The sequence below is a fragment of the Salarias fasciatus genome, chromosome 20 (assembly GCF_902148845.1).
Source record: "Salarias fasciatus chromosome 20, fSalaFa1.1, whole genome shotgun sequence".
Taxonomy (NCBI): Eukaryota; Metazoa; Chordata; class Actinopteri; order Blenniiformes; family Blenniidae; genus Salarias; species Salarias fasciatus.
The window spans coordinates 3,390,680-3,416,805 of NC_043764.1; the positions used below are offsets into that span (position 1 = coordinate 3,390,680).

At 46.7% G+C, this 26,126-nt stretch overlaps 1 protein-coding gene across 2 annotated transcripts in view; it reads left to right on the forward strand.

Annotated features, from left to right (window-relative positions):
• Positions 1 to 338: 338 nt before the first annotated feature.
• Positions 339 to 26,126, forward strand: part of LOC115408177 (vitamin D3 receptor A) — a 93,585-nt gene continuing 67,797 nt past the window's right edge. For both annotated transcript variants that reach the window (XR_003933741.1, XM_030118790.1), the window contains exons 1-2: positions 339 to 432; positions 1,392 to 1,583. The gene's annotated coding sequence lies outside the window, so the exon portion shown is untranslated. The remainder of the gene's footprint in view (positions 433 to 1,391; positions 1,584 to 26,126) is intronic.

The window sequence follows — 26,126 nt, forward strand, 5'->3', positions numbered from 1 at the left end:
TTAATGTATTAGAGAAAAGGGCAACTCAGTTTAATCAACTAATGTGATCTGTGTATCTATGTATGTATTTTACCGATGGTTTAATTTGTGATGGTCTCTACCAATCACTTGAAATGATTATTTGTAATTTCCATAATTGTTTACTACCTCGGAGCAGGGCTGCTACGTCACGACACACCCCTATATGGTGGGGAGACAGCTGGAACGTCGGGGCGTGACTGACAGCCTGCTCGACCAATGGGAGGACGCGGTGCTCCGGAGTGGAGCGCTGTGATTGGCCACTGGCGAGATTATATATGTATAGATATGCCTGCCTGGCGAGCCGTGGGGGGCGGGACTTATGGAGAAGCGCTTGTCCATCTATGTTGATACAGATCTAAAAAACTGGACTAACCGTGCGTGCGCCGACGTAGCTCTTCGCGTTGGACTAATGTAAGTTATCTTTTGCACTTTCTTCTCGCTTTCCGGGCGCCGGAGGCGTCGCGGCGCCGCTGTGTTCAGGCTGCGTACTTCACGCTCTTTTTCCTCGCTTCGTTTTTGCTGAGAAGTGCTCCTCTCGGGGCCGAGCTGTGCGCGCGCGCGCGCGCACACACACACACACACACACACACACACACACACACACACACACACACACACACACACACACACACACGTTTTTTATTCCAGGCCAGTAAAGACTGCCCCGTCCCCGGAGCCCCGGGCCCGCCGCCTGTCGTCGCTCCCCTGCGGGCTGCTGCGTTCTGACGCGCCGCTCGCACCAACAATGCGGCCACTCAGCCCGGGCGTAATGTCATTGTGAGAGAGGCGGTTTTGTTTCGCACATTATTCACAACAACGCGCTCGGTGTGTGCGTGGTGTGTACAGGACGTGCCGGCATTGTGGCCCCGCCGCCGCCGCCGCCTTTTCCCCCGGCTAGCATGTGTCCGACCCCCCCGTTGGCGCCCGTGTGTGGACCGAAGGAGCCGAACTACTCCGTTTACAAGATTTAAAATAACAAGAAACGAAAGCAACACATGTGGCAATTGAGTGCGGCGTGCTGGCACATGTGTGCAGCCTTGTAGCAGGACTTAAGTCGTGTTATTGAAGCTCAATTGGCTCCGTAATCAAGCGCTTCTGGTTACCGTTTTACTAAATGCGCAGTGGGCGAAGGGCTAAAAAAAGAAAGAAAGAAAAAACTGGAAAGTTTAGGCTCGGGTGAAGTGTGTAACTCACTCCACACTCAGACGTGTCTCAGTGTTTTGAGTAAATATCCAGATTTATTGGCTGGGTTCGTGCGTCGCGGGAGGAATAACGGGGACGTCAGCGGCGGCGGGGCTGGAACGGTTCCCTCCTACCGGACTACTGACCCTCACCCTCCTTTCTTCTCCTCCTTCTCCTTCTCTTGACAGTTTTGTTTTACACGAGAGTGGGGGAGAAACTTTTTTGTTTTGTTTTGCTTTTCCATCGGATTGGTTTTATTCCGTGAGAGGAGCGCGCCGCCTCGCTCTCCTCCCGGCCGGGAAGCTGTTCGTCGGGCGACCTGGCTCTGCTGCATTCGGGCCCCTCTCCGCTCTCCAGTGAAGGTTGATATGCCACATCAGGTAAGAGGGCGACTCCACTCACTCCTTTCTCTCTGCCCCTCCAGCCCAGCCCGGGTTAGCATGTTAGCCGCCGCCGGTACCGGGAGGCGCACGGCTGCAGAGCGCGCCGCGCCGCGCCACGCCGCGCCGCCGCGCTGCTCCGCTCTTTGTCTCCTCCGTACCGTCTTTGCACGGACCTCATGGGACCGAACGGTCCATGCCGCATTTCAACCACAACTTCTCGTTCCCGGTCCCCCTCCAGCCCCCTCCCCCGTGTCTTTTGTGCGAGCTGTTATTGTTGCAGGCGGCTGCTCCTGCTTCCCTCCACATTCCACATGTCCATGTCCGCCCCGGCCCGGCTCGGCTCGGCTCGGTCTGCAGCGGCCAGCAGGGCCGCCGGTGCGCAAAACACCCCGCCTGCACGTCCTCACCAACTACAGACTACTGCAGGCACAGCGGGACTTGTTCGTGAACATGCGTTTTGCTGCAGATGCATGGATGTTAGATGCATTGCATGCCCCCCCCTCCTCCTGCCTTCCTTCCTGGAGGTTGTCAGTGTGATGTGGAGGAGACTGCAGGGGAAGACAAAGGGACAGAGCAGCATGGAGCAGCAAAAGTTGGTCTGCTCAGACCCAGCGCGGCCAGCGCATTTCATCTCCCATAATTGCAGCTATAAAGTATTTCCAGCAGCAGCCTCCCCCTCTGGTGTGACGGCCCAGGCTGCAGACACAACACACTGGTTCCGAGCAGTGAGTGGATCTCCTGCAGATTCAGATGCGTCAGACATTAACTTGAAGAACCAACGAGAAGCTCAGTGAGGAACTGAAATGTCAACTTTCAAGAAAGCTTTAAACTACAAAATAATAGGGCTGATTGAAGAGAAGGAATGTCACATTTCTTATGTTTTTTCTCCTTTATTGTTGGTTTTGTTGTTTTGGGATGTTGTTTGTAAGTTTTATAAATTCTAGGTTCTTGTTCTTGATCAGTTCATGTGAACATTATTTGTTGGCATTTCTATTTTCTCTGTTGAAATATGAGAAAATAAACCTTGGATTTATTCAGAGTAATAATGTTTTGCCTTTGTTTGGATCCTTGGTGTTGACTTCCCTCTTTATATTTGCTTGTTTAATATAATGGTGTTTTTAAGGTATAATGTGTAGGTTGATACCAAAGTATCAGAGCTTCCTGTTTCATCAAATTCAAAAGTTATTTGCTTTAATCTCATATTTATTGCTGCTGATATAAATTCCTTTTGTTTCATTTGTGATTGATGCTATTACGGCTTCATGTACATTTAGGTATGTCCTCACAAACTGTCCAGAGTATCGTTATCGGGGATTCTGGCTCGGTTGTTTGGTGCCGGATTGGAAATGAGATCAGTGGTAACACACTGCATGAGTCCACCAGGTGGTCTGGGACTGTCCCTCCACAGGGAAATGGCAAATTAAAAATCAAATGACTACATCAGGGAGGGGCCTCACACACACGAATTTAATCCTCTTTCCCAACGGGCCCGGTTGTAACGGGCTGTTTAATAATGTACGAGGACTGGAGCCGCTAATTTCCTGTTTATTGAATGAAAATGCAGGCGCGTGATCACCTGACACCTCAGACTGCTTTTGGCTTTACAGTACAGAAATGACTGCTGTGATGGATGTTCTGTTGGACCGGAGTTCTTTGAGTGCACGTGGTTCAGGGTTGTGGGAGTTGAACTGAAAGCTCAGCCCTTCGTAGTCGTCTGAGTTTTTCATGTGGCCCCGTGGGAAGAGTTGCTTGCCCACCTCTGATCCTGGACCAGTCAGTCCTGTCTCCTGGTTTGTTATTTAGAAGACACAGCACATAATTTATCCTGGTGTGGCCGGAGAACCGACGCGTCCCGATGCACAGCGAAGGCCTAATAATATGCAGAGATATTTCTGCATCCTCTTATTTCTGACAGCTCGCATGATGGATTCCCAGTCATGTTTCCACTGGATGGCGGAGAAAACAGCGGCGGCGTTTCCATGTCATGTTTGCCTTTTGTCTGCAGTTTCTGTGTGGTCATTTGTGGAAAAAAAAAAAAAAAAAACCCGCCCCGCTTTGTGTTTCAATGCCGAGCGTGGACACGCGAGGGACATGCGATGCCAAGGCAACCACAATATTAGCCGGCAGGAGTCTGCGGGGAACATGCGGTGCGTGGGGTTGTCAGACGATGCTTTTGTTGCACCGTTGTGCACGTTTCCCCCGCGCTCGCCTCATTCTGGCACATCGTGATCTTACCCGGCTGCCGCTCTCCTTACATTGTTGGATCCCACCCATACTCACTCCTGAAGAGTGAGTGTGAGACTCGCTCCCGCTGCCAGCGGGGCTTTTCTCTCCTTTCCTTCTCCCCTCTGTTTGTGCATCACGCGCTGCGTTTTCTCCCGTTTCTCTGCGTTTGGAGAAAGCTGACTGTAGAGCCTTACCGGCGTTAACGGGACAATTTTTGCTCAAATTTGCAGTGTTGGGTCTATCGTGTAAACCCCCCCCCCCCCTCCCCGTTCTTCCTCCTCGCTCAGCCCCTCCAGTTACCTCAGTGGGAAACAGAGGGCCCTTTTCTGTAATGAGGTGCTTAGCTGGAGCACATTGTGCTGGAGAGGTTTGTACTCTGCTGAGTTACAGGCAGGTTGTAAAATGATAACAGATGCACGGCGTTTTCAAGGTGCAGCGGCGCTTTTTCCTTTTTTTTTCTTCTTCTTTTTAAATGTAAGCGAATTCCCGGCAATATGGAATGCACGCGCGCGCACGCACACACACACAGGTTGTTTAAGTACCTACAGGGTATTGGAGTTTCCAGTGACTTTGTGCAGTTCACAGAGTGTACGCTTCGTTCTGCTTCTTGTTTCTTTATGAGCTGATTTGTGCTGAGATCTCATCAGTGCACACAAAACACTCCTTAAACTAACTTTCCATCTTTTCATGTGTTCAGTGAGTTAAGAAGAAGACTTTTGAGGCTAAAGGTTGCCTTTACTTTCAAATGTGTGATCGTGTTTTACCACTTATATTTTTAAACAAAAGAGCCTGCACTTTCTCTTCTGATGTTCTTCAAACTGCATCATTTCTTGTTTTAACCTCTATGAAGGTGGTTCAGCTGAAGGTAACTGAAGAAGTTGATGATTCAATAATAGTTGAATGACAAGATGTGTTATTTCATGCCCGTCCAGGTTAATGCCAGCTTTTTTAATTTAGAACATATTCAGTTTGTGTCAAAACGATAAGCTTAGATCGACCCCTGTTATGTTGTTCATTCATACTGCTCCAGTTATTTCCAGTGAACATGAATTATTTGAGGTTTTCTCTGTGTGTGTGTGTGTGTTTGTTTGTGTGTGTGTGAGAGAGAGACAGTTAAAGGTCGAGGAGATTCACTCAGAATTTGAAAAATCTTACATTCTGGGAGTCTTTATGTCAAACTAGTTGAGATTTCAGCTTCAGTGAAGCGAGGATGTCCTGAGCTCTGCTTGACCTGAGAAGGCTTCCATAGACCGATGAGCGACAGTGTTGTTCAGTAAACAGGTGAAAAAAGGTGAAAGAAATCCAGTTTGACAGCTTTCAAAGTAAAAGAAGAAAACCGAAATGTCTGTCCCAAAAAAACAACAAAGTTTCCATTGAAGAAGATATCTGTACTTTCCAAGGATGACAGAACGTTTGCAAACTGTTCATTTTATCTCGTAGCCATGATACTGCAGTCGTGCAGATCATCTTGTTTTAGAGTGTATTAATGAATCTGAAAAACAAATGGAGATGGTGACGGGGATGACGTGAGTGTGTGCAGATGATGGCCGTTAGACGAGATGTTGTTCCAGGTTTGGGTTTTATTGTACTTTCAGGTTTCTTCATGAATGAACCCTCGATCTGAGGAGTTTCCCATCGGATCCTTCTGCTGTATTGATTCTATATTTCCTCGCGTTACGAGACGATAATCAGTGCGCCTGCACAGTTTATTACGACATGATGAATTCGATCAGATTCCACAGCGGCGCTGGAGAGACCAGGTTTGGTTGCAGCGGAAACTTTTACTTGGCCGTGCTAATTTAATTACTAGACATTGACGAACAGATGCGTGCCGCCGACTTTCCTCCTGACTGATGAAAAACTGAGCAGCCACTTTGCTCTGCGTCTGTTCCTCCGTGATAATAAGAGCTGAGTTGTTCGCTGCTGTGACCAAATCATTTTCTCTGCATTCACACACTCACAGCAAAATGCTCACAGCAGTGAGATCGCAGAGGAGATCGGCTCTCAGCTTGACACATTTATTCCTCGTGGCCTGTTGAGCGCTGCTCTCTGAACACTTCTTTAACTATTTCCCCATCATTCAGATGCAGTTATGATCTGCCCTTACATTTGTTTTTTTTGTTTTTTTAAACTGTTCCCATGGGAAACTTCTGACAGTCACCAGGTTTTTGTGTCGGCCAAATGTAAAAAGAAAATTCTCTCTAACTGTAATCGCCTTTATTCCCGTCGATGCTGTCTTCTTCCGTCCTTGTCTCTCGCTCATGTGAGCGGGCTGGACAGGCGCTAATGGATTCCTTATGAGAGGTAATTAGGGAGCTACAAAATAGAAGTGGCCGAGGCGCTGGCGTTGCGGCCGCTGCGATCGGGACCCGTTTGAAGTTCTCCAGATCGACGTCAACGGCGGCTCGCCTCGCAGCCCAGGGTCACAGGCTAACGTCCCGTTACTCAAATTCTGAATGAGCGGCCGCAGAGCCCAGGGTTCCAGCACCGTGTTGTGGTCGGGGACAGCTTAGCATAACACTGCCGGGGTTAGAGGTTCGATTCCCACAAGGGGAAAAAAAAATGCATTCAGCAGTGGAAGTGAAAGGCTGCGGGGATAAAAGAGGCGTCCATCAAGATGCAGCGCAGCGTTTCTGTGGTCTGCAGGTAGTTTCTGCCTGGCTGTTAACCAGCTGCAGCTCAACAGTCTGAGACCAATACCTCAAATTTCAGTCCTTTCTGTCAAACAACAGGAGACAAACGATTCTCTGTGCGTTAAGATTCTTTTCTTTCCCCTAATTTACTACAGTTTTGGTCAGTCAGTTGTGATTAATCACGCTAGTCTTTCTTTGTCACAGAATTTGCAGAACATAAAGCCGCTGTGCACAGACGCGTAGCTCCTAACACTTTTGAAATATCGATGTTGAAGGTGTTTACGTTTGCTTGGATATATTGTGCAGCCCATGGTTCTCACAGCAGTTTATTGTTCTGAAAACCTGAGAACTTGTTTATTTTCTCATTCCTGTTTGTGTCAGAGCCAGAAGCTGCTGCTGCTTCTCTTCCCGCAGAATGACTCACTGCACCACCTTGTGGTACAAAGTGGTACAACAAGACAAAGCCTGATGCTAACTGGCTAACGTCGATGGATTTCTGTTGATTATTTTGAGATTGTTTTGGACTAAAAAGCTTTAACTCTTTAAGAAACAAACTATTTGGTTTATTCATGGTCTCTGGATTAAAAGATAATCCATCAGGCCTCTAATTATGAATCCTGCTTTATGCACACCGAAGCAGAATTTTAAAATATGGAGATTTCTTACTTTCCACAATGAATCCAGCTTGATCTGTGCAAATTGAAGAGGCTGCATTAATCCTGGTGATGGAGGTGTCTGTCCAGCAGAGTGATTTCACCATCGGTACGTCTTCCCACAGGAAAACGTCTGGATCGGTGTTCAGGTGATGGAAAAGTATGCCAGCGTCTAATCACGATGAAACCAAGAACCTGATCCAGAAGACCTGTTTTAATACCGTGCAGACGCAGACATATAACCTGCTTTTTTCATACGTGGCTTTAACATTTGGCTGCTTGAGGTTTATTTCTTATAAGCGCCTGAAGAGGTTTATTAATAGCAACAGAGCTTCTGGTTTAAATTCCCATTCTGGTGACAAATGTATATGTTATTAGGGTTGTCAGGAGTCTAGCCTGCGAGCTAAGGATTCACCCTGTTGCTAATTAGCTTTTCATATTGCCTACCTTTGCCCCAAAGGACGGTTCTTTCAGTACAACATGTATGTTTCTTTCCCGTCACCTCTGTGCCGAGTCACATTTTACTCCCGCCGTTTGCTCGGTGTGACAGGATGGGATAGTCATGGGAAACAGCCTTGAAATTTTACTGTTGAAATCCAGCCTGTTCCCCGTGTCACACCAACACACACTCTTAATCCGAGCAATTCAAAGCCAGCCTGTTGTTTCCTGAACTGTGCCACTTTGATTTCGCCTTAATTAGGAACGGTGCTGCCCGAACCTCCGCGCCGGGGTTATTTTCGTTAAGCAACCCACAGCCTTTCAGGAACCATCAGTGCCTCCTGTGTGGATGATTAGACTCACTTTCCATTGATTTAAACTTAGGCTTTTTAATTAGACTGATGCGAGAGTTCAGTTGGACGTGTTTTATTGCCGCACTAAAAGCACGGCTGGCTCATTACTGTAGCCACTCATTAAACCCGTGAGTGTGTGTGTGTGTGAGTGTGTGTGCATGAGGACATGCATAAGTGGACTGACTGTAGGAAGAGCTGCACATTGCACTCACCTCAGAGCCGTCGTCTCTGTGAGAAGTTGCTGGTTTAACGGAGGAGTGTCAAACATAAGGCTTGCGAGCTCAAATCGGCCAGCAGGAGACTCGGCACGGCACATTTCTTCATAGCGCTGGGCGACTGTGAGCAGGCGGCCCCGGTGTGTTGATGGCGCTCTGGAGGATGGTCACCTGACTCCGTAAAGCTACCGCCTCCAGTATGACGAGAAAACAGCTGACGATACGGCCGGGTCCCGTTTCTGCTGGAGGAAACGAATCAGAGATAAAAGAAGAAGATGAAGGCGCCATTATTGTGCTTTAATTATAGTGCTTAATGAAAACACAGCTAAAACACATTATTGAGCCTTTCATTAAGCTTTTCTTTTGTCTGTGTCCTGATTTTCTGATCATCTGTCCTCCGAGCCTTCTTCAGTTCATTTAAGGTAAACGGCAGGAGACACCCTGGACACGTCCTCGATCCGAACGGCTCGCCCAGACAGAAAAACAAACATCCACACACACCTTCCAGGCAGTTTATTGTCTCCATTTGACCTGGTGTGTCAGCTCATTGGGACGTCTTGTTGTTTCCCTCTGTCTCTCTGACATCTTGATCTAATAGCTGCTAATTTGCTTCTTATTGTTTTTCTGAGTTTGTTTCGTTTCACTTTTTAACAAGCTCCTGTTTCCATGGGCACTGAGGTTTACCTCACATGTTGTTTCTATTCCCCCAAACTTTCGCCCGCCTGAAGAAAAGAAGGAAACGTGATTACGTAACTGCCGCCGGACGGTGTTGCTGCTCATCAGCGAGGTGTTGATTGACTTCGGAGGAGGAAACTCTGCGAGCTTCTGTCTGCTTTCCCCTCGCTCAGTCCTTCTCTGTCTGTCTTTGGAGGCCCACTATAAGGGGCTCTTTTCTCAACCCTCCTTCTTCTTCTTCTTCTTTTTTTTTTCCACCCTCCATTCCTTATTTTCACTTTCCCGATGCTGCTCGCTCTCAGAGGGGAGAGAGAGAGAGAGAGACAAGCCCACCGAGAGGGCGATTGGTCGCAGCTCAACGGGCCCCCCGCAGCAGGCTCCGCCCACCCTGTCCTGTCCTCGCAACAATCCCCCCCCCCCCCCCACCCCCCCACCCCCACCCGCCCGTCCCCACTCCCACCCGACACCTCCCTGAATGCCAGGCTGCAGCAGCATGCAGGCACACACATGCTGGAAGCACGGCGAAAGTCAATAGCCTTTATTACTATTGACACCGATGTTTCATGCCTCGCTGTCTTTTCCTTTAGTGCTTCTTTTTTTTCTGTTTTTTTGACACGTGGACACACTCTCTCTCTCTCTCTCTCTCTCTCTCTCTCTCACATTTCTCATATTTCATATATGTTCATAAATTCCTGTTTTTTAATTGTCACTGTTGAATTTTTAAGCAATGAGAAGCTTTAAACTGAGACTCAAGGCTCTGCTAACAGCATTTATAGTTTCATCCCCAACTGTTGACAAGCTGCATTTGACAAGTTTATGGATTTATAAATCCTTTTAAATTCGGCTCCCTGTAGCAACAGAAACGTTCTCCCCGAGTCCCCGGACGTGCTCGGTGGATCGTCTGTGAGTCCATTAAACCGGGGGAGACGGCCCCACTTAGTCTCCGTGTCTCGTTTCCTGATTTTTATGGATTTCATTTGAGGACGTAACCGATCCTGCCGCTGTGACACGGTTTTATTACCGACGCCCGAACACTCCCTTCACTGTCCGGCCTCTGGCCCGCTGACGCCCGACTCCACACGCTGGGTAAATATGGGAGCGTTTCAGTCAGAAGCGAGCAGATCTGCAGTGGAAATTCAGTAGATGTAGTGCCAGATTGTAGGATTTTTTTTTTTTTTTTCCAGTCGCTCATGCGTGGTTTTCAGCTTAAATTTAGTTTTCTTAACAAATCTCCACAAATCTCTAATGTGAGTCCATACATCCACATGTCAGTAATACCAGACTAATGAGCCGTGATAAGCAGACGTTCGAACGTTTCCACAGATGAAGGGAAACACGAGGAATCAGATTTTTCCTTCCTGATAAGTTCCCTGTAACATTGATCCGTTCTGTCAGGCTCTTATTGGAGAACTTTAAACCTCTTCAGGCAGAAATGGAATAAAACGAGAATCTCCTGGTTTTAAATTGTGCTTACTATTATTTTCTTTGCCTTTATGGAAATCCACAAAGACTTGTTTTTTTAAAGGATAGCTTTAATTCAACACAGCTTTCTGTTCCTGTTTTTGTTTTGGTTTCTGGATCGGGTCTTAAATGGGATTCCTGGTAGCCGTAAAGTCTTAATTTGCCCTGAAAGTGTCTCCGTCTTCTGCTTCTTACAGTCTCATTTCCCTCTGTTGTCATTTGCCGCCCTTCCCATCTCCTGCTGCCAGCGTTTACTGCTTCTTATCCTCTCTCTCTCTCGCTCTGTATTTTTCTTTTTACCCCTGCCCCGGCTGCGTATGCTGCATCGCAGCTCGTTCACACACTCCTCTGTATGTGTGTGTGTGTGTGTGTGTGTTTAGCTTCAGCCCACACATCAAGGTAGTTTCAAATATTACACAACTATTTGCCCTGAGCTCCAGTATAATGCCGTCTGGTTATTTATAGCATTAAATTTGCATGTGTACACACCGGGGGAAAGAAGTGGAACTTATTTAATAAATGTCTGTTTTCTGGTTCACTGATTTACATAATTTAAAAACATGAAAACCTTGTTTATATGTCGCCTGCTGCCAGGACACTTCCAAACAATGAAAGTAATTACACAAATAAAAAGCCTGAAAATTAATAACCGTCATCCCAAATTGACAAAAAAAAAACCCAAACATATTTTGAAGATTTCCAAAGAAATAATTATGCTACAATTTTTTTGTTACTTTAGAGAGTAATTTAAAAAAAATCTTTACAAGGAAGCTTTTAGAAATTAATGGAAGTTGAGAGTATTTTTTTAGTGAATGCAGATAGAATCTTAACACACACACACACGAGAATTTCATAGTTGTTTTTCTTCTTAAGCTATTTAGAGCAAGTCACAAAGATGAAGCCGGAGGCCTCAGACACACACACACACACACACACACACACACACACACACACACACACACACACACACACACACACACACACACACACACACACTGCAAAGACTAAAGGAGTCACCAAGTAAAACTTGTACTCGTTGGTCGTTGGGGCACTCACTGCAATCCTCCCGTTCTTTATTGTTGCGTGTGTGTGTGTGTGTGGGTGTGTGTGTGTGTGTGTGTGTGTGTGTGTGTGTGCGCGTCAGTCTTGTGACTTGAAGCCTGTCGGACGGAAATGATCCGTCATCCTTCCTAATTATTTACTACTTGCAGCTGGGGCTCCCAACCCTGCTTTCAGCCACACAAACAACTAAACGACCCCTCGACGTGCAGAGAGTCCAGGGTTTGTGTGTTTGTGCCCGTGTGCGCCCCCTTCAGGCGGAGGCACCGGCCCCGCTCTGTCCCGGCCCACGGTATCGGTTTTGGATCTCTGGCGGGAACGGCTGCTTTGCTGGTTTGGCTCTGGGGCCACAGAGCAGCGATGTGGGGGGGGGGGGGGGGGGGGGGGGGGGGGGGTTTGGAAAGGTGTGTGCTCGGTTTAACAAAGTGTGTGTTTCTCAGAGCGTTCGGCCTCGCTGTGTGGTTTTGGCAGATGGAACAGAGGAAGTCCGCGTGTTTGATTAAGGCTACTTTTACACAATGTTTTCAAATGAAAGTGGAAAACTCCCGCTGCGTTTTGGGTGTCCGTTCACACGGCCGCGGTGCTTGGAGTCACCGAAAGTGAAACTTTCTGAAAACAGCTCCCAAGGTGGAACTTTTCAAAAACCCTCCGTTTGTGTAGAAGTGAGAGAAAACACAAGTTTTCTGCAATGTAGCTGGACAGGAACAAGGTTTTCCTCCAGAGTGTCCTGACTCCCGGTCCACCGTCTCCTGGACTCGGCGGTTTGGTCGTTGACAGTCGCTTTAACAGCAGTGCCACATCTCTCCATACCAATGCCCATGTTTTTGGCTTTTTTTAGTGTCTGTTGTACCAAATTAGCCGAGCAGCATGAATAGTGAGTAATTTCTCTTCTTTATTCCCATTTTAGCACTAAGAAGCCAGTGTTGGGAGTTCGGTAGCTTTGACAGCCTGTTTGTTCGCAGCGTTCATATTTTTACTGATATTTTGAGTCAATATTGATCGTTGGCTGTCAGAATTTTTTTCTTCTTCTTCTTCTTCTTCTTATTCGCTCACAGCCCGGCTGAGTTTCAGTGTTGTGCACTGAATGAAGAAGAATCGGCTCTGTGCTGAAATCCCCGCCTCGGGGTGTGTGTCCAGGCGGAAAAAAGAAGAAGAGAGGAATTCAGTATAGCAGCTTAATTAGAGCATTAAACCCAAGACGACTCCAAACACCTGGCCCGTTGGGGGAGTTTGTTCTTGGTGTCTGTCAGACTGAATTTGTGATATTCTCGTGTTGAAATCAGACTGTTTGATTCAAAATTAGGTCCAAATTGGTTGTTTTTGCACCTGAGTGGCGCAGATGGCGCCGTCGCGTCCGCCCGGCCGCCATCTGCCCCTCCTCAGTGTTTTAGACAGGAGAAAGAATACATCGTGCCGTCTGGCCTTTTTCTTGAAAGTGGACGTCGTCAGATGGTCGCGCACGTCGATGGCGCCCGTGCCTTTGTGCTGCGAGACGCGGCGTGTTTCCCGGCGGGCCGTCGCGGCGGAGCACGTGCGCCTGGTATTTGGCGTGCGGGAGGTGTCCGCTGACACAGCTGTTCCACGTTAACCGCACAGTTTCTCCACACCGGCTATAGTTTCACCGGCTGGTTTTCCTCCGCTCCCGCCACTTCCCCTCCGCCGCCGCCTCTGCCGCCGCCGCCGCTCTCTCTCCCTCTCTCTCCCTCTCGCTCCCTCTCACATTTTCCCGCGCCTCTGTTTTGCAGAGCGGCTTCCTGAGCGAGTGCTTTCTGCGCTCCGGTCTGATTTTGCTCTCAGTTTGTCTCGGGGTTTGTTTTTCTTCTTGTTTTGGGGGAACGGCCTCCCTGACGCCACTTCAGGTGTTCGCTGATGATCGCTGCAGCTTCACGGAGCTGGTGAATGGAGCGCCGGCGGGTGGCGCTTTGCAAATGAGCGCAGTAGAAAAGCAAATGTCTCGTGCTTTATAAATCATCGTCATTGTTGGCAGAGGCTGCTTGTTTTGTTTTCAGTAAATGTTTTTGGTTTTTGGGGATGAAAAAACGGGAACAAAAGGGCTTTTTTTTATTGTGTTTCCATCCAAAATTCTTGTAGATGTGAGAGCTGAACGTGGCGAAAACAAAGTATGTCCTCCAGGGGCCCGAGGGGAAGAGGGTTTTTAACTTTCTCTTTTATCGCTGCTTTCTCATTCGGTGTCCAGTTTTCCTGTGAAACACATGGCAGCTCAGCCCGGGACGGGACGTCCTTCTTCTGCTTCAAAGTCAGACGCCCCTGTTTTAAAGAATGACTCAAAACGCGACAGTCCAGTCTGTGGAAGGTAAAAATACTCTGATTCCTGATTTGATCTCACTGCAGTAGGCGCAGTGCGCTGGTCGAACTGGACTCAACAGACTGACCGTCACAGCGACGAGCAGCGGAGGAAAAATAAATACTCTGAAAGGTCCCGTCTTTTTCTTGTCTCAGCGAGGAGACAGTATTTTTGTCCCGTTGAGTCTGAAGCTGCAGCATGATCTCTTTCTTTCTTTCTTCTTTTGAAATGTTCTGTCAGCAAAGTGGAAACCAGAGGAATAAACTGTTGTTTTTCTGTATTTATACAGAGTAGTAAACACTGCCTTTCTCTGTTTTCTTACACACGAAATCAGAAGCCATTCATGTTTCAGGCTTCAACCATTTAAAATATGAGGAAATGTCGTAGAATCAGATGGTTTTCCAGAAGCTTTAGATGTAGACCTTCACATAAATGAGAAGGCCTATTGTTCACCCATTAATGATGGGAGAAAATAACACACCAAACACTGTCTATGTGCATGTATACTCACCAGTCGGATTTATTGGGTCTTCTAAAAGGAAAAAAATACACTTGATTTCTGTAGATGACAAAGGAGTGAATAGGAGAAAAAAATGAATACTGCTAAAGAAATCTAGTCCTGACTGAAATAGTGAATTGATTTCTCTTATATACACTCTCTTCCACTGATTTATACAATAAAACCTTTCAAAGGACCTTTTCCTAACCCTCTTAGGGGTTCAGAGTCTTGGTCAACAAGACAGATGGAGGATCGAACCTGCGATATTCCAGGTGGGATTCAGCTTCTGAAGCGCATACCTGAGATCCGGTTTCCATCACCTCCAGTTATTGATTGTTTATCATCTTGTAAACACTGGTTTGGCCCTTGAATTGGCTTCCAGTTGAAAACTGAAACTTTTCATGTTCCACTCTGTCTGAACAATGACCGCAGCGCAGTTTGAAGTGTACGAAGGAAAGGAAAACAGCCGACTGTGTGTGTGTGTGTGTGTGTGTGTGTGTGTGTGTGTGTTGTGTTGTGGCTAAACTGTGGAATGCTCCGAGTGGTCAAGTTAGGTCGCCTGACCTCGGTCCAACTGAACATGTTCCCCCCTCCTTCGCTGGAAACCAGAGCGAACAGCAAGTCCTGAAGGCGAGCGGGGAGCAGAGTGGGCTGGCAGAGCGTCACCTGGACGGATTAACACATTTCTGAGAGGATGTATTACACAGACCACTCCACATCGCCACTTCACTCCACAAATGGCTCTTTATTGACTCGGAGATAGACACAGTTTGAGTAAGAATAGGCAAATTATCGCTTGAGCTTTGACAGGATTTCAATATTTGAGTTTCTTTTCCCCATAATGCACCATAAATTGTGCAAAGATCCTCATAAGGAAACCCAGTGACACTCAGTTTGGGTTGATTAAGAGGCTTTTAGCCCCCATCGTCCACGCTGAGAGGCCCCTCCGCTGGCCGGGGGCCAGGGCCGGCAGGGAGGTGAGCTGTTTTCATTCACCTTCCACGGGACAGGAAATTACTTTCACCACAGTGAGACGCAGAAGGGAAGTAAGTTTAGTGGCACCACAAAAATGTGGCATTAGAAAAAGGAATCTCGATGTTGACAGAAGTGGGAGTAACCAGCGTTTCGATCATTTATCAACCCGCCTTTAGGGGCCATCTTTTCCCCGAAACACTCAGAACTTTATCTGCGAGGGTCGGTCAGCTTCTGGCCTCTCGGTCCGACATGAATACCGCAGCGTTTGTTCTGCCCCTCCGGCCTCGTTTAAACCATTAACAGTGGTTCTGGATGAGGATGCAGGCAGACCAGAGCTCTCAGTCTGTGTGGCTTTCGTCTCTGCCGGGACGCCGCGCTGTGCACGTGTGCCCGGTTTGTGATTTAACTGCAGACTAATACACACAAACATTGATGTATAAATGGACTGGGACAACATGGCGGTGTAGTGGTGAGCACACTTGCCTCTCAGCGAAAAGAACTTGGTTCTCTTCCAGGCTGGGGCCTTTCTGTTCGCTTGTCGAGTCCACTGTGTTATTACAGATGTATTCATCACCAGCTTTACGTTTAAAATCCAAGCACCTTCAGTTACCAAGCTGTGGATGTTACTTATTATTCAGACTTAGAGCAACTCTCCTGTGCAATTTCTTAAATAAAAGAAAGAAAAATTGCAGTAATATGCTCAACCTGAAGACTTGAGGAGGTGATGGGACATGCTGCCTTTGTGCCTAAAGTTTGAATACTCAGAGTATTATTTGTTTTTTGCTATTCGTGTAAACAAAAGCTGTAGAGTTTAGCTGCATGTTTTAATACGTTCATCCTTGTTGGACATGCCTCTCCGATGAATCGGGGATGAAAAATTCGTGGAGGATTTAGTCTTATCGCACTCTTCTGCAGACGTCTCGGTAGTTTTGCAGAGAGACGTGAAAAATGAGTGTTTTTAATGTTTTTTTTTGTGTTTCCACACCAGAAACATTTTAAAGTGTGACGAGCTGCTCATATTTCAAACATCAGTTAAAGCTTTGGCTTCACGTTGCCTGTTTAAAACACTTTGTGAATTTTTACGGAGGCTGCTGAAACAAGCAGCAAGGTCGAAGGTTAGTCATCATTTTCCATCTTAACAGCATTATTTAAGGAGGAAGACAACAGTATTATCCTTTATTCCACTGAGCAGAGCGAGCACAGCTGGGAAAGGCTGCAGCACGTGCGCTCCGTGAGTCCGCGCACGGCGCTGATGGTTGAAATCAGTTTTCAGCCGCGGCGAGAAATGAAATAAACAGACATTTTAAAAGCAAACATGTGAAGGGTCCAGGCCTCGCTCAGCCTCATGCTTCACTTCGATCCCGAATGGCCTCCCTGATGGCAGCTTCGGCTGGATTACATAACACCGCCATTCCTCAAATACCTTGTAACTTAGCCGAAGTTCCTCCGGCGCAGCGGTCTTTAAAATCAGATCGAGGTGATGCCGGCGTCGCTCTGCGGCGAGGAAAAAAAAAAAACTTACAAATGAATTTGTCCTCTTTGATTGAAGGTAATTGTGGTCTGCGGCTACATGTTTTCAAATTACAGATTGCCTCAGTCATCATCGCCTTCTTCCTCACAATCAGCCTGACCCCGTGGCATTCTGGGTTGTTGTCGCCGTGCATTGTTTGCATATTCACACTTTTTTTCTGCGGGGCTGCGATACGATAAGAAGCTCTCAGCTGAAAGGTCAAACTATGAAGCCGCCCGGCACGAGAACGCCGGTGCCGTACGGCCAGGTCTTATTTGCATCGGTCCGTCCACATTCCGGGCCGCTGTGAACGCTCTGCGAGTCTCCATAGGCGGTGTGAGTAATTAACACCGGCACTCCGGTCCAACGCAGCTATCGGATGCCTGGTGAGGCACGCAGGTGTCGCCGGCCAAAGGAAACCAAGGCCTTCCAAGGAGGACAAAGTCACACCGCGTATTTTATCTGCAAATGATTTAATTCAGCTCAGCTTTATTTACATAGTGCAAATTACAACACAGTCATTTCTCGACACTTTCACAGAAAACACCCAACAGATCCACGTGAGCAAGAAGAGGAGGCTGTGGAAAGGAAGAAACCTGCAGAACCAGGCTCAAAGGAGAAGAGACCTGCACAAGTACTTCATACCTGTTGGCTGAAGGGCAGAATGGAACGAATGGAACGAAAGGAACAAATGCAGAAACTCATAGAAAAGTATTTGTATTTATCACAGATCACATCGTTAATCGTAGTGCACAATAAAATTCTTATGTTTAGTTGTTATCATGCAGCCCTTGACCTCAGAGCACATCATCACGCTACTTTTAAATTAAAAAGGAAATGTTTTCAAATTTCTCAGAATCACTGGGGCTCATGTTTACGTCCAAAACAACACAGACATGAAACAGGCAGGCTTTGGACGTACTGAAACAAGACTAATGGAACAGACTCTGTAACTCTGTGCTTTCCCGTTGGAGACATCAGCTGTTAACGTCTCCATAATTTATCAGCAGAAAACAGGATTATTACATGTTTTCACACCTGTTTTTAACATCTGCTGTCATTAGAGGGAACGTTTTGGAAGGAGGTCAGCAGTCAGCGTGGAAACGCCGGCGCTGTCGTGTCCTGACAGATGCAGTGAGATCTGCTAAAATGGAACAAAACTTATCCATGAATAAAGAGTGATTTGACGGGAGATGAAACAGTAGTTTTTGTTTAAATCCGACACCAGCTGCTGTCAAGTTTGTTGTAAAAAGTGAATAATTTTCTCAGACATTCACATATTTCCATCCAAAACATTTGACTGTCCAGATGCATGCACGATGACGCCTCCTGAGCCGTAACCACATTATCTGCACCGGCACTCGATGGAGACGTTTGGGAAACCTCCATTCATTTGTGGTTTGTAACATAGAAACTGAAGCACTCTCAGGTTTATTTTTTCAGCTTATAAGTGAATCAAAAATCTTTTGGGATCTGATCTTTATTCTCGAATTTTGGGGATTAAAATAATGCTTGAAACTCAGCTGCCAAAATAATAAGCTTTTTGATTAACTCATGAAATTGGCTTAATGGTCTCTTGCTCTTTACGTTGACATTGTGCAGCTTTACTCTCGTGCACACAGTCTTTCTCACACTGGCTTGTGCACACGGCCGTTTGAAGGAGGAGAGCGATCGGTTCTGTCTGATGCATTATGGTTCCTCTGCGAGGGAAAACAAACAAGCAGCAAACAGCCACAGCGAGTCTAAACAGGGGTAATGATTTGTCGTCCAGCGGCCCCCCCGCCCCCCTGCTCTCCTCTCCTGACTCTCTCCATATGCCACCGGTTGCTTGTGGTTTCCGCGTCCTGCTGTTCAGCGTGGTTGTAATGGTTTGCGGAGGAGCCCGGCTGACTGACACGCAGTCCTCAGCCTCTTTGTTACGTACTCCACCGCATGGATGTTTGAATATACCAGCCCACAAAGATCGATTGATTTACATGTGTTTTCAGCAGGAGAAAATGACTCTCTCTCTCGCTCGCTCGCTCTGTTTCTCTGCACTCGGCCTTAATCCCTCCCTCTTCCCGCTTGTTTACGCGAGCGCCGGTCACCGTGGAGTCGGCGCTGTCACTCACAATCAGATTGCACTTTCACATGTGGTGATTTCGACAGCCTGTTTGGTGAAAGCAGCCGCGCTGTTTGACAGACGCGCTTTATGCTTTCACCAGAGACTCAATTCACAAATCCTATTATGACAACTGCTCGCAGTCCTGATGATGTGCTCGTGATCTAATAGTTAAGCGCACCAGCGCTGCGGTCGCTGAGTGACTTTAAGGGTGTGCCATTGTCTACAATGGCGTCTTTTTTTTTTCTCCACTCTTTTGTTCCTTTTTCTTGTCTCTCTCCCCCCCCTCACTCCTCTCCTTGCTTTCAAGTCTGGCAGAAATGTCAAGGAAAATAATCCATAAAAGCAGTGGCAGATAGCAGAGCTTCTTTTTAAAGAGAGGGGCGGCATTTTTAGTGGAAGGAAATGCCACAAGGAGATCAAATAGAACTCAATGAATCTTCAGAAAGAGTGAAAAAGAGGTGCAAGGAGGATTAATCACAGATAAAATCTGATTTAATTTTACCCTTTAAGAATTTAAAAAGCATGCCTGATCACTTGAAGTATCAAACACTCAAAATCTCTCCTAATGTCAGCAGCTATCTTTCCATCAGTCGGTATGGTCTGTAGATGATAACTATCAGAATTAAAATCTGTGGAGAAACAAATCCCGGACATATTAAAGCCCCTTTTACAGCATCAACGGAGCTCTGAGCCACTGAAAAGCCAACTTTTTCAAAACCGACCCCAAGGTGGAACATGTAGAAAACTCTCTCTCCATGGAAATGAAGTAAAACCAAACACACCCACTAGTGGCCCAACATGGTCACTGCTTTTATTTCAAGATTTCTAGCGTTGCGATGTGAACGGACATCATGTTGAAAACATGTGAACAGGGTCTTAACCTCAGTGAGCTCTCCACAGGAACATCAGCAGCTTCTCTCACACTCTCCGTTAATACACGAAAGTGTTTCATGAGACTCATGACAGAAATGGCAGAACGAGCATTCTCGTATAAATTGTCAGTAGATGATCGTACAAAATTGGCTGCAGTTTTACCAGATTACCTCAGTGTATACACTGAAATACCTTGTTCCCACTTCCAGCTGAATGTTTGTTTCTCTGTAAAACCTTTGGTTTTAAAACAACAGTGTTATCCTTCTTCTTTTCCTCCATTGTGAAAAGTACATTTCTGGATACAGTAGAGTTTCTGTGTCGCTTCCTGTACCACCATGCTATAAATACAACTACAAACTGGTGTCGAAGTGGTAAACATTGTGAGATTTGTCAAAATTGCCTTCTCCAGAGTACTTCAAGTGGCAGGTGTGTTTGGTCAAAGGAACAATACGTGTTCTCTAAGTCATATTGTTGATGCATTGTTTAGCCAAACTAACAAGAAAACCTTGAGTAACCTGAAGGACATCAGCAATGGTTGTTGTGTCAGCACAGACTTAAATGGCATCGTCTTTTTTTTTTTTTTTTTGTTTGCTCCAGCAAAACAAGTAACAACCAAAAGGTGTGTGAAACAGCGAGTTCCAGCACACTGGGTTCAGGTGGATCCACTCATTGACAGGTTAATGACGCTCTGCCCCGCCCAAACGGACAGCAGGAGAGTGGAGGTGACGCGTGCACGTTCAGCTCTGAGGTACTTGCTGTACTTCCATTCTTCCTGTTTGCATGCTTGGTTTTTCTAAACAAGCCAAACTTTATCGATCCCACCAAAAAGTTTCAATCACAGTCCAAGAACTTAATCCAAACAACCTGACTTAACCAGTCGTATTTTGGTTTACACATACAGAGCTGTGAAGTGCTCTTTATCAATACTCAATGATACGGTTTTCATGTCAAGTTGCACAAGATATTAAATCAGTGACACGACGTCTTCGTCATTAGCTTTGTCTGCCTGCATCGATAACGCCGGTTCCTAATGAATACCAGCTCATATCAGAAGCTGCACGCCAACAATTGTGTGGGATTATTTGCTACCGGGAGATGTCAGATTGTCAGTGTGTTCGCTTTCTCCTTTGAATAAGCCTCTTGTCACTTTTACACAAACCATGACGGCAGCATTAACGGATCGCTTTCAACGCGGCTCTGCTTGAATTGAACTGAATCGGATGCTGTCAGATGAACATAAAAGCTGCTGCAGCACAGGGCGAGACATCAGGGAGAGAAATGCTAATTCATCAAGATGCCGACATAATGAGCGGGCCACTTTTCGGTTGTTTAGACGATAGAACAGATTTCCACAGTCAAAGGAAACATCTGACCGACCTTTTTTTTTTTCTCTCTCGCTTCATCGGGGAACTTGTTTTTGGGTTCTTGCCAATTGTGATTGTAGTCTGATTTCATATTGCTCATGTTGATTTTGTGTTCAGCTGTGCAGCCGTGCCGTGGAGTATCCTTATCATATCTCTGATAGTGTTGTTAAAGAGAACGACTTCCTTCGGATCACCCGGTGGCAGACGCCTGCAGAGCGTAATTTGCAGCCAGCTTTACTTCTGTCGCTGTTGTTTATCTTCTGAAATCCCCGCGCCGTCGTTTTTCCTCGTCCTCAGCCGGGCGGCTAGCGGCTCAGCTGATCAGCTGCTCCGCCGAGGGCTTGGAGTCAAGCCTCCAGTGTGGGGTGTGTGTGTGTAGGCGCTCCTTCACAATCACCCGCACACACTGCTGAACCTCAGTTCAGAGGCTGGCGGCGGCGGCGGCGGCGCCACCTTGCCTTTCATTGATAAATCTTGTGGATACATGATTGGATTGCTCACCACTTCACAGGGAAAATTCATTCAGAGGCCTTCCACAGGCAGCATCAATGGATGGAGGCATTTATTAGTGGTTTAGCTGCTGAGTAGTGAGAGTCTCTGTAGCCCAGCGGCGAAAGGAAGCTAGAAGACCATCAGTTGTGCAGCCTGTTGAAGAGGAAACCTGACGCTTTCAGGCCAGCATCACACACGTATTAACTCTTGATTCTATTCCTTCAGTATTGTAATGCTCTCCGTCGTTCGTCTCCCTGTATAAAGCAAGACGTTAGCATGGCGGCAGACCGGGCGGGGGGGGGGGGGGGGGGGGGGGGGGGGGGGGGGGGTCTTGACACGGTCGAAGTTAGTTATCAGGCCGAGAGGAGCAGGAGTCGTGCTGCCGAGCAGCTTTCTCTGCAGGAGCCCTGTCACACATACAGGACATGTGTGAGTAAACAAACACACACACACACACACACACACACACACACACACACACACACACACACACACACACACACACACAGTAAGTGATGTCCCGCTGTTTGCAATCTGGAACGGCTCTAATCTGAGTGCTGCATCAGGAGAAACAAACATCTCCTAAGTGATCTTGACATGAGCCCTCGGCAGCTCACCCGCAGACGGATACCTCTCGACCCGCCGCCGTCTCCTTCGCCCCGGCGGATCCTGTTATCTCTTCACGCTTCCTGTCATTCCTTTGGTTTTTGAGTCGATGCCAGTGTTACTTTTTGTTTCAGCTGTTTGATTTTTTTTTACTTTCAGACTTAGTGTTTGCGCGACCCATTGACAGCCTGATTTGTCCTCGAGTCGGGGACAGATGAACGGTCAGGACCCAGCATGCACTTGTGTACTTGGGAAAGAAGCGTTGCTTGTCCCTCGCCCCTGGAGAGAGCTGGTCAACGCTTTGTAATGCTGAGGAGCCGCATTGTGTGTGGCCGCTGTTGTTCTGGTTTGCCTCGTTCCACTGATGTCAGCCGGGAGGTGACGGAGTTCAAAGTATTGACCGAACTCTTCACCTTTGTCTCGGTAAACTCGTTGCTCGGTTATACAATCCTCAGTCTGTTTGAAGCCCAACTGCCAAACACGTTTATAGCGGTTTTCCCCCCTAATGGTCTGTTTTGGAAAGTTTGCTGTGTGGTTAATGTTTGGTTTGGTTTATGGTATACTTCTTTTCAAGTATTTGAAATGACCATCATTGAGGTCAGAGGTCACAGGGTAAAGCAGCAGTCTCCCATAGTGTCTATCATCCCACCATCTATTAAATGGTTTTATCCAACTTGGACTATCGTGCTGGAACTGATAGCAACTCACGACAAGTCAACAGTCACAAGTCAATCACAGTCTCACACACACACACACACACACACACACACACACCCACACACACACACGACTAGAAGCAACTTAAAGTCACCAATCAGCCTCAAATGGATTAAACCAGAGCCTGAAGGAAAACCTTTGTATAGGGAGAACATCCAAACTCCTTCAGTCAGTATATGTTGTTGCAGAGTGAGTCCCAGCCCTTACCCCAGGGTTTCTCAGTTACATTCTGTCACTCATGCTTCATTTGATCTTAAAACACAGTAAAACCCTTTCAGACCCTCAAGTCCATAAAGATAATCCGTTTAACTTTAAACCTGCAACAAAGTATAAGAACAGTAGAATTTCTCCCCTTTCTAGTCTGAAACACACCAAACTTCTGAGCCTCTTTAGGGCCGCTGTGTGTTTTTCCAGAAGCATCCGGGCGGCGTCAGGAGGACAGGCCTCATTTCACCCGTCAACAGTGAAATACGGGAAAAGCAGAAGCTCATCTTTGCGCGCTGGCTCCAGTCCAAACCTCTGCCTGTCTTTGTCGGCATTATGTGGCAATCAAGTCATGCATGTTTCCTCTCCGCTGTCCGGCCCCACGGCTCGGACGGAGACGAGCGGGGAGAAAATGAGTCTTTTCTCTGTCCAAGTCTTCCACTTGTCCCTTCATCATCCATTATTGATGTCTGAATAAATCAGTAGACAACTTTAATGCAGGCATTAAAGAAGATTAATGCACTCACATGGGGTGAATGTGCTTGTTTTCTGCCGCTACGTGTGCCGGATGTCGTCTGTGATGTGGACGGTGTATTATTTCGTTAAATTTTGTCCGTTCTGGGAACCGGGCGAGAGCGTGCTGTACGAGGTATTGGTGTCCATGTTCCCATTCAAGTTGAGCTATGTTTTTATGTACAGGATGTGCCGGTAACTAGAAAAGAGGAAAGCAGGGAGCGAGAGATGGAGGGATGGAGCGAGAGATGAGTCATTTTCTCTGTCAGACACTGTTGTTTTCCACCAAGCCCTGTTATTTTCGCTCATAAATGGATGCCAGGTAGTGGGTGGAAAAAGTGTCTCGCTTCTTTTTTTTTTTTGTTTTCACATTTGGTGTAATTTTATAATGCGGCCAACCGTGGTTGAAGTTAAAACATTTGCATGGACGTGTCCTGATGTAGCCTTGCTTTCACCTTGGATGTAGACATAAACATATATTATTGACGGACAATCAAACCAGTACTTCCCTGGAAGAACTCATTTAAGTGTGTTCTTGAAGTTAATGAATATAATTTCCGTGACTCGTGCTCAGACCTGCCCCGGGTTTTGTTATATTACTGAAACAATATAACCTCAGCAAGGTGGGTCCAACAACGGTAGTCAGGCTTAAAACCAGAACAGCGTGAGCTCGGTGTGTCCCCGCATGACTTATGGTGTTGTTGATTATACCAACATGAAAGGGGTCAGAAAATTCCCTCCGTTACTTCTACAGAGTTAGAGTCGTGTTTTTACACCCAACACCCAATAGAACAATAAATTAGTTTTCAGTTGAGACTCAGTTGACGTCAACTTGGTTTGAAAGACAGTGAGTCCGATGTCAAATTACATCACTTCTTACTGCATGTTGCTGGAACACAGATCTGCTCAAAACTGGGGTTGGGTTTTTTTGTCTTATCACAAGTAGATAGGCTGGAAAAAGGGATTCTGTGTTTTGTTCTTTGCTGTTCTTCGCTGACAGCCAATAATCTAAGACACCAACAATCAATAATGTGATCATTTTGGCCACTGTGAATGTGATAAAGCCAATAACTTGCAAATAATGTCATAGAAATGATGCAGTCGTATTCCCGTATGTTGACTGCAGATACACACTTTTTCCAATGAAACCTCAGTGGCTTATTGGCAAAATAGTTGGAATATCTTATGACACTATTGGAACATCACTGTTTTATTACACAGGATAAAAGCTGTAATTATCACATTATCAGCAGGTGTCATGTTACTCGCCATTGTAGCAACCACAAATGCAATAAATTCCCAGTTGAATAAAGGATATTAGTAATAGAAGTGCAAAATCAAGGACATTGTTGTTGCGTATGAGAAAAAGCAACATCTGCTGACTGTTAAATTAAGCTCAGTAGATCGTCTTTTAGCGTCTTTTAGCTGTTGGAACAAGAGGAATCGTTCCTTATAATGAGGAGTCAAAGAAAAACAAACACTGCAGCAGGTTAGTGAGTTGAGTCATTGTGGCCGTTCGACGTCGAGCTCAGTCTGGAGTTTGCTGCGTCTTGCCAGCGTGCGTCTCGTCACAGCGCAGCAACGCCAGAGAGACTGGAGGGCGGGTGAACACAGAGGCGGTTCTGGCTACAATTGCGCCCTGGGCCAGAACCATCCAAACCGCCCCCCACCCCACACCCCCCAGCCCCAGCCCCACCCCACGCCCAACAAAAACTTACCGCCAAACCCCATCACCAAAGCAACAATATATAGCAATACATAGTGGACCTCAAGTATGTTTTAATAAGCCTCAGCTTGGAAAAACTCCTCTCTGCTTTAGCTACTGTCACCGGAAGGGTCATTTCTGTGTCTGAGTTCAATTCTGTGGCTTGGCAACATATTAGCAAAAGGCTAATAAATGGCCAATAACACATCACTCATAAAAAAGTGCATACCTTTATCTTTTGCCCGTTTCTCTGCTTCTTCTTTTTCTAAATGGGCACCTGATAGCTTCTTTGGTCTTTTACTTGGATCCATGATCAAAACATTACCTTTCGCCAGCACCTTCCGGTCACGGTTCACCGTAAATCAACCGGAGTCCGGAGTCACGAGATGCAAACAAATTTGCGAAGATTTTTTTTCCATTTTTCTTTTTCACATATCCCAGTTTTTCACCGCCTCCCTTGCCAACCGCTGCAGTCGCACGTTGACCCCCCCCCCCCCCTCTCTTTGGACAGCCCAAACGGACACACAAGCTGACAAATGAGGGCGCTCCAGCGCTCATGCCACTAACTTGACATGGAAATGAGTGCAAGTCTGGAAAACTGGCGAGTTTGTTTTTTTTTTTTTTCTCGTGCGCACGGCGCCAGTGAATCCTCACATAGATTGCGCCCTGGGCGCTCGCCCACATTGCCCATAGCTAAAACCGGCCCTGGGTGAACATACCCAGGATGCCTCTCTGTTAACCGTGCTGACTTACCCGGACATCCACATTCCTGGTCAGCAGGTTAACCCGTCAGTAATTCAACCGAGGAATTTCCAGTCTTGATCGGTGTTCATGCACATGAAAGAGGCGGAGTCTGTAGCATCTGACCAATCAGAAAACCTGCAGAGCAGCTTAATGGAAAGATGAAGAATTCTGACCCATCGTCAAGGCCAAAAGAAGCTCTGTTACAGCAGCGAAGCC